At 38.7% G+C, this 12,413-nt stretch overlaps 1 long non-coding RNA gene across 1 annotated transcript in view; it reads left to right on the top strand.

Moving 5' to 3' along the window:
• Window positions 1-3,524: 3,524 nt before the first annotated feature.
• The window catches only part of LOC144317198 (uncharacterized), a 169,909-nt gene continuing 161,020 nt past the window's right edge, over window positions 3,525-12,413 (top strand). The window contains exon 1 of the long non-coding RNA XR_013383132.1: window positions 3,525-3,665. This is a non-coding gene — a long non-coding RNA (uncharacterized LOC144317198). The remainder of the gene's footprint in view (window positions 3,666-12,413) is intronic.

Here is a 12,413-nt window from a genome sequence, read left to right as displayed (position 1 = left end):
CTCAAAAACACAACATGTCTTTATTTTAGCAAAGCCCTGAACAGAGACTTTCATAATATACTTTGTCTGATGGTAGACAAGGAAATGCAAGGAAATTACACTGTTCAATGGATTGGCATCTGGAAAATCAATCATTGTGAATGTGAATGACATCTGTGAGGTGAATGGGATATTGGCCTTCTCTTCTTATTGTATACCCTATGTTTACAATTTTTGCTTGTCAATTATGTCTCAAAGATGCTGGAAAAAAATAAAAAGCAAATGCAATCTTTAAGTAGCACTAAAAGAAGAAAAAGCCCTAGATCATGGCAAGAAACATTCCCAATGCACTCTTTCATAGTAAAGCCATATTTTGATTTTTGCATGAGATGAGAGATACCACCTGTTAGGAGAGATAATGACAAAGAAGGGCATGCTCAGAAAGTAGTGAAGAAAGGGTGAAGATCCTGAATATCAGGTCCATTAGAAGAAGGTTGAGGGAGTTTGGATTTTTAGTCTCAGGAATAAAAAACAGTGATAAACATGTACAGCAGCTTTGTGTCATTTAACTATGTTGGGGGTCTCAGATTTTTACTACATGAAAATAATTAGCTTAAACTGGCAAGATCTTTATGATCTTAGTCTCTCAAATTATATGCTTCATATGTCCAAACATTTGAAAAGTCATAGTAAAGGAATAAAGAATGCAATCCAGTTTACTGAAGAAGGCAGAATTGGAGTCAATGGGTAACTGCTAAAAAGAGGCGCGTTTTTAACTATGCACAAAAGAACTTTCTAACAATGAGATGTATCCTAAAAGAATGGAGTGTTGATGGCTCGTAGGTAGACTGACAATGGAGATATTTTGCAAGCAGTGGGTGGATTATGAAGAGGGTGAGATGATATTTATTTATATTAAATTATAATTCTTATCATTACAATACATTAAATGTCTACTATATTAAATGTCTACTATATGCCATGCTCTGATAGGGGTGCTTTACATACGCTATCACATGTATGGGTGAGCTGCTGTGCAAATTGCCATGGGAGAGAATTCATCAGTGGCTAGATAGATGGTCTAGATGGTGGTCCTCAAACTCTAGTACAGAGGATTTGGTGAAGCACAGTTTGCAAGGCCACCCCCAGAGTTTCTGATTCAGTAGGTCTGGAGAAGATCCTCAGAATTCACATTTTTTAACAAGTTTTCAGGTAATACTGATGTTGCTGGTTCAGGAACTATGGTTTGAAACCCACTGATATAGATTATCTCCAACTTCATTTCAATGCTAAAGACTTAAAGTTTCAATAACTACCTTAACTTTTCTCTAGGAGAAACAGAGAGCTCCTCGCTTCCTCAGAGCAGACCTTAAAATGGCAAAGTAACTTTTAAAAAATCAGATCACTGAAAAATATCAATTGGTTTACCACTTAGGCTACCGTGCCCCATCATTCCCTCACTTCTTTCTTAAAATGCTGGTTTCCCCCCCTTTTTTTTTCAGTAGAGTTAAAATGCCATAGTTTTGAAATGAGCAGACAAAAAAGCAAATTTTCCTTTCTTTACCTTAGTTCTTCATTATTATGCAATTTCAGACACTCTTGTTACCTCCCAGGATCTAAGGATTAATGAAATGAAATCTGAAAAAAAAATAGCTAATGCTGTAAAAAAAATTATTACCAGTACGATGTAATGAGAATATTGTTAAAGGGTTTCAAAATTCCGGAAAGATAAATCTTTTTGGCCAAGGGTAAGCATGGGAGTATTTGCAGATGGTGGTGTGTGTGTACATATATTCCATAAAAAAGTAACATTTTATCCCTCATTGCTTCAGGTGGCTTCTCTTTGCTATTTTTAATGCTTTCATTATTTGGATTTGCAGCACCCCAGGGGTCTTTAGCTATTTCAAGAAGTGTCATGAAATTCTGAAAAGTTTCTCAAAATAACACGTAAGTCACTTCAATTGAAAAAGATACATATTTTCTGTACAGAAATTTTCCAAAGTGATGAAAGGGACAAAAGGGGATGTTTAGAACTGAAATAAACAACAAAAAAAATTTACTGATATGGTATTTACACTTTCATTCTGTGCTGGTTCCCAAATGAATCGCAAAGTTGTGTTCTGTGCCCACAGACACTTGGCATCTAAATCAAATGCAAAATGCCCCACATATTTTGAAACGAAAAAACATCGCATATTCTCAGGCAATTCTTAATTATCTCATTAACAGACTGTTTGTAATGGCTGAAAGCCCTAATGATTGTTTCTCTTTAATCTGAGACTATTTTTTGTACTTAGACGTGAAAAGCTGTTTTCCTGATGACCTAGGAAGTAATGTTAAATGTGTCGCTAAGAGAAGCTGAAAGATGATTCACAACCCTTTCGAAAAAGGCAGTTTTCTTCTCAAATCTGACAAAGTCTCTTTTCTCTTAAAACTGTTCCTAGAGCTGGGGAAAGGAGCCAATCTCTGCATTTGAAAGGGCTTCTGGACCTCTCTAGGTAAAAAGAGGGAGCTGAGATAGTAACATTATGATTACATCAATTTGGTCCTAATAAAAATTATTTGATTTTGAAAACTAATAAGCTGCTAATTGTCTGTATATGACAAAGGAGGGCCACATTCCTTTCGAATAGCAAGCACAGTTGTTTTGTTCTTCTTTATAAATGAGCAACAGATGGGCCAGGGAAGATCCCATATATCTGTGACTGGGCTGGCTGTGTGCTCCGATGAAACAGAGCAGTAGGAAAGGCCTGAATTCTCAAGTTAGCACCATCATTTCCAGCTTTCTCTGTTCTTCATGTCCACTCTCTCTGGACACATCATGGTTCCCCACTTCTCCTTGCTCCATTTTCAGCCCCTTAAACTGATGCCAACTTTTCATAAATAAAAACATCTCATTCACACTTCCCCCAGAAATGCAAACATGTCCCTCCGGATTAGGGGAGGGAAAACTCTAGTCAGCAATCTCTGTATTTTCTTTGTAGCCTAGCAACGGCATGGGTGTGGTTGTGTTTCATTTTCTGTAACTGGCATTATAAATATAATAGTTTTGTTATATTTTTTATAAAATAAAAACAAACGACAAGATCAATTATGTCTTCTCAGATTTTACAATTGCCTCCTCCTACCCCACTCCTCTATCCCCCAGAGATTCTGGTATTTCTCTTAGAATCCTTTTCTCCAGTTGAGAATTGTTGCTCTGATTTCTCTGTCTTGAGCAGGACTGACTATGTAACTTGTGGGGCCCCATGCAACATGACTATACAGGTTCCAGTGTTAAAAAATTATTAAGAACTTCAAGACAGCAAGAGCAGAGCCCCGAAGGTAGAGCCTTTGTACGCTTGGGGTCCTGAATGACTACACAGATCATAGCCGTGAAGTTGGCCATGAATCGTTAACTTTGCAGTTTCTGCTACTCCTGTGACTCACTCTGTGTTTCCTAACTCTGATTCCTAAGAGTAACTATCTGATTGGCTGAGATAAGCATTTTATTCCAAGATGTGTCACTGGTTGCTAGCAAGCCTATTTCCTGGAGGTCCCTTGGTCAGCTAAGTGTGTCACGACCAAGCAATTGTGTGTGACCAGGGTAAGAGTGTTGGAATGGGAATAGAGAGTGGATCTCCCCGGCACAGGACATGACCCTCGATGCAGCTGGGACAGTGGACGAGGCAGTTTTCCAAAGGAGGGTATGTAAGTAGGCAATCACTGACATTGTTAGTACAAAATATAACAACGTGTATTTCCAGTTTGAGCCTGATGTCTGTGTGTGTAAAATGGAGACACAATATTTTGGAGGGTAGTTTAGGGACTACAAATGAGAGAGTAGCCTAAACAAGTTAGATGTAAAGCCCTGACAAATAACTGTGATTGCCACCGCAACTGAGGGAGCTCAGACATAGAGAAAACTAATTTAATATTTCAAATGGCCCAACACTCAAAAATGTTATGTACAATGTTAGGCTATTAGGACTCCGCTCTTGTGGTAGATCCTCAGGATGACTATTACCGTGAACTAGACAACACAGATTCCATGTTCTGAGGGCAGACACACACTAGGGATTGCAGCTTTGTTCAGATATACATAGGAGTTGCTATTAGAACTGAATGAGAACAAAGAGACAATCTACTTAATAGACTGTGGCTTGTGATATTTGTAATCTGTTGATGAAATAACATGTTTCATTAAAAAAAAAAAAAAAAAGAATTTTCTAACATTATCCCAAGAAAGGTTTAAGTGCCCTTGATTCTGTCAGGAACTAGGAATGATTATCCTGCTCTAGATCATTATTACTGTGATCACACCAGTTCTTCCTCTAGGCTTAAAAAGCTCATTCCTGTATTTTTTCCTCCCTGAGGATTTGTGTCTAATCAGTGATCTCCTTCCAATTTAACCACTGGATCTAGTCATGGGGTTTTAACCTCAGGCCCTACTTTTTACCCTCCCCTTTCCCTTGTCCCACTTAAGCTGAATTTTATAATCTGTACAAGAATTTAAATTGGTCACATGAAGAGTTTTGAAACATTAAGGATTTTGAATTCCAACAGTGGTATCAGTAGCTTTTGATGTTCAGGAACTTTCCCCCGTATGTGAGACTGTGTGTGTGTTTAAAGAATATTAAAAAAAAAAAAAATTTAGGTTTACAACAGTATAAGAAAAAGTTCAAATTGCAGAAGCCAGGAGTTAGACCATATGGAAATTCTGACACAGTCCTATGTGATAAATGCTACTCACCAAATGAATTATTACAAAGAAACTTTCTCATTATTCAGTACTCAAGGGAATTGGGAAAATAAAAGTTTAAAAACTAGTGCCTTGGGGGGGGAAAAAAAAGCCCATGTCGGGGAATTTGGTGAGTAGGTGAGGATTGTTGGTTAAACTGGGAACGCCTGCTTTCTTTGTTGTAGCAGGCACAGGCAGAATGGGCATACATCTGCATAATCCTATTACGTGCTGCCTGCTACACTTAGCATTCCCAATGACCACTTAACATTTATCAGAATCACTACAATCACAGAATCACTACACACACCATCTTAGCAGTTTCAACAGATTTCCAAAGATCGGTGGCAGCCCTAAGTAAGATAGATTCTACTAACTACTCTACAAATACTTAATTGAAGAATGTGTGCTTATATGTACGGGCTACTATATGTTTGTGTACTTAGCCAGCATGTTGTAGAAAACTGTTTGTTTTTTTAACAATTGTTTCTAGGCAGAAGTAATTTCAAAACCCTTTAGTTTAGTTGTTTTTTTTTTGAATGTCAGCTACTGCACAGATACAAAAAGTCACATGCTTAGAGAAAATGGAATTATAAGCAGCCTTAGGATATTACCCTTTCCCTTCCACCATTCAAAAATCAATTAACTTTCCATTTCGGTACAACACACTAGGACAAGGAAAGAGCTCATAAGAAAAGCAAGATTTCAAAAATGTGATGAGGAGTTTATCAAAATGCCTTAAACAGTTCTTAATGTGGGGAGAAGAATTTTTAACTCACGGATATTCCAGTGCTCTCAGGAGTTTTGGGAGAACATATTATCATAGGTTTTGAAAACCATCAATCTCATGAAGAAAAAAAATCTAAATATGTTTAGTACTAGGAAAATGATATCTTATTTTCTCTCCCCATGTAGGTGAAAGCTACAGAACTATATTTTAACCATTAGTTTGTCAAGGAAGAGTGAAAAAATAATAATTTCCTGTGGGTCCAGATTGGTACAAATGGAATTTTGAGCACTTTCAAGAGCTTCCTGTTTGGATTTTGCATAGTATGGTAGAGCTCTGATTTTCTGATGATCGGAAATTCACTTTGGACTATGGCTAATATGATCAGATATCCCATTTTCCTGGGTCAGTCATGGTTTGTGCCTGGTATCTTGGTATCCCATCTGCTTTACTATTAGCCCAGAATGCATTAAAAATTTTTTAATGATGCCTTATTAATAGTGGCATTAAAATAAGCCAGGGTATTAGATAGACCTCCATTTTGTAGTTTCAGTTTCTGATACAGTGTTATTTAGTAGCATGTAAAACATGCATGTAGTGATCATAGTTCACACTCAACATGCAGTTAAACGTGAAAGATGACCAGTGACAAGTCTTTTTGTTTTTTGTATATTTTTCATTGAAGTTCGATTTGCCTACATGAAGTATAACACCCAGGGCTCATCCAACAAAGTGCCCCCCTCAGTGCCCATCACCCAGTCACCCCATCCCCCCGCCCACCTCCCCTTCCACTATCCCTTGTTCGATTCCCAGAGTTAGGAGTCTCTGATTTTCTATCACCCTCACTGATGTTTCCCACTCATTTTTTCTCCTTTCCCCTTTATTCCCTTTCACTATTTTTTATATTCCCCGAATGAATGAGACCATATAATGTTTGTCCTTCTACGATTGACTTACTTCACTCAGCATAATACCCTCCAGTTCCATCCACATTGAAGCAAATGGTGGGTATTTGTCGTTTCTAATGGCTGAGTAATATTCCATTGTATACATAGACCACATCTTCTTTATCCCTTCATCTTTCGATGGACACCGAGGATCCTTCCACAGTTTGGCTATTGTGGACATTGCTGCTATAAACATCGGGATGCAGGTGTCCCGGCGTTTCATTGCATCTGTATCTTTGGGGTAAATCCCCAGCAGTGCAATTGTTGGGTCATAGGGCAGGTCTATTTTTCACTCTTTGAGGAACCTCCACACAGTTTTCCATAGTGGCTGCACCAGTTCGTATTCCCACCAACAGTGCAAGAGGGTTCCCCTTTCTCCACATCTTCTCCAAAATTTGTGGTTTCCGGTCTTGTTAATTTTCCCCATTCTCACTGGTGTGAGGTGGTATCTCATTGTGGTTTTGATTTGTATTTCCCTGATGGCAAGGGAAATGGAACATTTTCTCATGTGCTTGTTGGCCATGTCTGTGTCTTCCTCTGTGAAATTTCTGTTCATGTCTTTGCCCCTTTTCATGATTGGATTGTTCCTTCAGTGTTGAGTTTAATAAGTTCTTTATAGATCTTGGATACTAGCCCTTTATCTGATATGTCATTTGCAAATATCTTCTCCCATTCTGTAGGTTGTCTTTGAGTTTTGTTGACTCTATCTTTTGCTGTGCAGAAGCTTTTTATCTTGATGAAATCCCAACAGTTCATTTTTGCTTTTGTTTCCCTTGCGTTCATGGATGTATCTTGCAAGAAGTTGCTGTGGCCAAGTTCAAAAAGGGTGTTGCCTGTGTTCTCCTCTAGGATTCTGATGGATTCTTGTCTCACATTTAGATCTTTCATCCTTTTTGAGTTTACCTTTGTGTATGGTGTAAGAGAATGGTCTAGTTTCATTCTTCTGCACCTGGCTGTCTGTCCAATTTTCCCAGCACCATTTATTGAAGAGACTGTCCTTTTTCCAGTGGATAGTCTTTCCTGTTTGTCAAATATTAGTTGACCATAGAGTTGAGGGCCCAGTTCTGGGTTCTCTCTTCTGCTCCATTGATCTATGTGTCTGTTTCTGTGCCAGTACCACAGTGTCTTGATGACCACAGCTTTGTAGTACAACCTGAAATCTGGCATTGTGATGTCCCCGGCTCTGGTTTTCTTTTTCAATATTCCCCTGGCTATTCAGGGTCTTTTCTGATTCCACACAAATCTTAAGATTATTTGTTCCAACTCTGTGAAGAAAGTCCATGGTATTTTGATAGGGATTGCACTGAATGTGTAAATTACCACACATTGTCGGTAGCATTGAATTTTCATGATATTAATTCTTCCAATCCATGAGCATGGAATATTTTTCCATCTCTTTGTGTCTTCCTCAATTTCTTTCAGAAGTGTTCTGTAGGTTTTAGGGTATAGATCCTTTACCTCTTTGGTTAGGTTTATTCCTAGGTATCTTATGTTTTTAACTGCAATTGTAAATGGGATTGACTCCTTAATTTCACTTTCTTCAGTCTCATTGTTAGTGTATAGAAATGCCACTGATTTTGGGCATTGATTTTGTATCCTGCCACACTGCCAAATTGCTTTATGAGTTCTAGCAATCTTGGGGTGGAGTGTTTTGGGTTTTCTAGGTACAGTATCATGTCATCTGCAAAGAGGGAGAATTTGACTTCTTCTTGGCCAATTTGAATGCTTTTTATTTCTTTTTGTTGTCTGCTGAGGCTTGGACTTCTAGTACTATATTGTATAACAGTGGTGAGAGTGAACATCCCTGTCGTGTTCCTGATCTTAGGGGAAAGGCTCCCTGTGTTTCCCCCATTGAGAATGATATTTGCTGTGGGCTTTTGTAGATGGCTTTTAAGATGCTGAGGAATGTTCCCTCTATCCCTACACTCTGAAGAGTTTTTTTTTTTTTTTTAATATTTTATTTATTTATTCATGAGAGACACAGACTGAGAGAGAGAGAGAGGCAGAGACACAGGCAGAGGGAGAAGCAGGCTCCATGCCTGGAGCCTGATGTGGGACTTGATCCCGGGACTCCAGGATCACACCCTGGACCAAAGGCAGGCGCCAAACCGCTAAGCCACCCAGGGATCCCCCACTCTGAAGAGTTTTGATCAGGAATGGATGCTGTATTTTGTCAAATGCTTTCTCTGCATCTATTGAGAGGATCATATGGTTCTTGTTTTTTCTCTTGTTGATATGATCAATCACATTGATTGCTTTACAAGTGTTGAACCAGCATTGTGTCCCAGGGATAAATCCCACTTGGTCATGCTGAATAATCTTCTTTTATTTTTAAGATTTTATTTATTTATTTATGGCAGACACACAGAGAGAGAGAGAGAGAGAGAGGCAGAGACACAGGCAGAGGGAGAAGCAGGCTCCATGCAGGGAGCCCAACATGGGACTCGATCCCAAGACCTCAGGATCTCGCTGTGGGCTGAAGGCGGCGCTAAACCACTGAGCCACCCGGGGTGCCCTGAATAATCTTCTGAATGTACTGTTGGATTCTATTGGCTTGTATCTTGTTGAGAATTTTTGCATCTGTGTTCATCAGGAATATTGGTCTATAATTCTCCTTTTTGGTGGGGTGTTTGGTTTTGGAATTAAGGTGATGCTGGCCTCATAAAACAAGTTTGGAAGTGTTCTGTCCCTTTCTATCTTTTGGAACAGCTTTAGTAGAATAGGTATTGTTTCTTCTTTAAACGTTTGATAGAATCCCCTGAGAAGCCATCTGGCCCTGGACTTTTTTGTCTTGGGAGGTTTTTGATGACTGCTTCAATTTCCTCCCTGGTTATCCTCCTGTTCAGGTTTTCTGTTTCTTCCTGTTCCAGTTTTGGTGGTTTGTGGTTTTCTGGAAATGCGTCCATTTCTTCTAGATTGCCTAATTTATTGGCATATAGCTGCTCATAATACGTTTTTAAATTGTTTGTATTTCCTTGGTATTGGTGGTGATCTCTCCTTTCTCATTCATGATTTTATTAATTTGAGTCTATTCTCTTTTGTTTTTAATAAGGCTGGCTAATGGTTTATCTATCTTATTAATTCTTTCAAAGAACCAACTCCTGGTTTTGTTGATCTGTTCCACAGTTCTTCTGGTCTCTATTTCATTGAGTTCTACTCGAATCTTTATTAACTCTCTTCTTCTGCTGGGTGTGGGATCTATTTGATGTTTTTTCTCTAGCTCCTTTAGGTGCAAGGTTAGCTTTTGTATTTGAGTTCTTTCCAGTTTTTTGATGGATGCTTGTATTGCGATGTAGTTCCTCCCTCAGGACTGCTTTTGCTGTATCCCAAAGATTTTGAATGGTGTGTCTTCATTTTCATTCGTTTCCATGAATCTTTTTAATTCTTCTCTAATTTCCTGGGTGACCCAGTATGTGGTCTATTCTGGAGAAAGTTCCATGTGCACTTGAGAAGAATGTGTATTCAATTGCATTCAGATGCAAGGTTCTGTATGTATCTGTGAAATCCATCTGGTCCAGTGTATCATTTAAAGCTCTTGTTTCTTTGGTGATGTTGTGCTTAGAAGATCTGTCATTTGCAGAAAGTGCCATGTTGAAACCTTCTACTATTAGTGTATTATTATCTAAGTATCTCTTTACTTTGGTTATTAGTTGATTGATATACTTGGCAGCTCCCACATTAGGGGCATAAATATTCATGATTGCTAGGTCCTCTTGTTGGATAGATCCTTTTAGTATTATATAGTGTCCCTCTTCATCTCTTACTACAGTCTTTGGGATAAACTTTAATTTATGTGATATGAGGATTGCTACCCCAGCTTTCTTTTGAGGACCATTAGAAGGTAAATGGTTCTCCAACCTTTCATTTTCAGGCTGTAGGTGTCTTTAGGTCTAAAATGAGTCTCTTGTAGACAGCAAATAGAAGGGTCTTGCTTTTTTACCCAGTCTGAAACCTTGCGTCTTTTGATGGGATCATTTAGCCCATTCACATTCAAAGTAACTATTGAAAGATATGAATTTAGTGTCATCGTAATACCTACTCAGTCCTTGTTTTTGTGGATTATTTCTTTGGGCTTCCTCTTTCTTCTACAGGGTCCCCCTTAATATTTCTTGCAGAGCTGGTTTGGTGGTCACATATTCTGTTGGTTTCTGCCTATCTTGGAAGTTCTTTATCTCTCTTTCTACTCTGAATGAGAACCTTCTGGATATAGTATTCTTGGCTGCATGTTCTTCTCATTTAGTACCCTGTATATTTCCTGCCAGCCCTTTCTGGCCTGCTCAGTCTCTGTGGAAAGATCTGCTGTTAATCTAATTTTTTCTCCCCATATAAGTTAGGGATCTCTTCTCTCACTGCTTTAAGGATTTTCTCTTTATCTTTGGAATTTGCAAGTTTCACTATTAAATGTCGAGGTGTTGAACAGTTTTTATTGATTTTGGGGGGGAAACCTCTCATCTCCTGGATATGAATGCCTGTTTCTCTCCCCATAGTAGGGAAGTTCTCAGCTATGATTTGTTCAAATATGCTTTCTGGCCCTCTGGCCCTCTCAGCGTTCTCTGGGACCCCAATTATACATATATTTTTCCTTCTGAGGCTGTCATTTATTTCCTTTAACCTTTCCTCATGGCGTTTTAATTGTTTTTCTCTTTTTTCCTCAGCTTCCTTCCTTGCCATCAGAACTTGATGATTGATTTTTAATTTCAGCCTGATTAGATCTAAATTCCGCAGTCATGAAGTCTCTTGCATCCTTTATGCTTTTTTCCAGAGCCAGTAGCTTTCCAGTAGCTTTATAATTGTGCTTCTGAATTGGTTTTCTGACATTGAATTGTAATCCAAAATCTATAACTCAGTGGCAGAGAGCACTGTTTCTGATTCTTTCTTTTGTGGTGAATTCTTCCTTCTAGTCATTTTGCTCAGTGCAGAGTAGCTGTGTGAGTGGGCTGAGTCAATAATATCAACCACGACCCTAGTAAATTTCACCCTAGATTATTCTGATGAGGTCAGAGGCCAGAAATTGAAAACAAAGATCAGAATGAAATAAAACAAAAAGACCATCAAAATGAAAAACAAATGTTAAAGCAAAGTAGTAAAAAATAAAAGGCTAAGAATCCCCAAGAAGAAGAGGAAAAAAAAAAAAAAAGAGAAAAGAAAAAAATTGGGAGGGGTACTGGGAGATAGTGGTGGTGACGAAGTTGTAGTGGAAGGAGAATGTAGTCTACCTGAGAGGTTCTAGAGAGTGATCCTATTGTTTCTGAATATATTAAGTTCTGTAGGTTAGAAGATACTCAGTCCCAGATTTATATAAACGAGAAATACTTGTACAAATCCCCAACATTGACTACCAAAATATAAATGAGATAAAAGACGGGGGCAGAATGGGAATGAGGAATCTCACAGAATGAACCAGCACGGTATACCACTTGGTTCTGGGTGCATGCTGGTCATGTTTTAGAAGGTATTAACTTCCTCCACTGTAGAACAAAATGAGGCAGAGAAAACAAAAAACAAAACGAAACAAAACAAAAAAACATCTTGTATATCTCCCAAAATTAAGTTGAGTATGTTGAAAGGAATCTAGAAGTGGAAAATATATCTAAGACCTGTACTTGTAGAAATATGAAAGCCAAAAAAGAAAAATCTTAAAAATGAAGAGGTGGTAAAATATTGTAGTTAAGGTGAGAAAAGAAAAAAAATTGGAAATTTACAGTCTGATATAAAAACAAATGTACTAGAAAAAGGAAGAAAAAAAAAACAACAGGAGGGGTATCATCTAGTTCTATATACTATAAATCCCTCAACCTCCCCTGGAGCTTTCCAGCACTGCTTGGTCAAGAACTTGCTCTTCCCCTGTCCTTCCAGCTGGTATTCTGGGGAAGGGACTGCTGTGCTAATTCTCAGGTGTGTGCACCTGGGGGAGCTGCCCTACCTCCCGCCGGGTGCCGGGCTCACTGGGACCTGGTTACCTCATGAGGCCCCTGCTCCCTGGTGGCCCTGTTCCGTCACAGGCACAAGGTGACACCAGGAGGAACAACAGCACTGGCTG

The sequence above is a fragment of the Canis aureus genome, chromosome 7, assembly GCF_053574225.1.
Source record: "Canis aureus isolate CA01 chromosome 7, VMU_Caureus_v.1.0, whole genome shotgun sequence".
In the NCBI taxonomy this organism is placed as follows: Eukaryota; Metazoa; Chordata; class Mammalia; order Carnivora; family Canidae; genus Canis; species Canis aureus.
The sequence above is the reverse complement of the archived record's forward strand: the minus strand, read 5'-3'. Positions and strand labels throughout refer to the sequence as shown.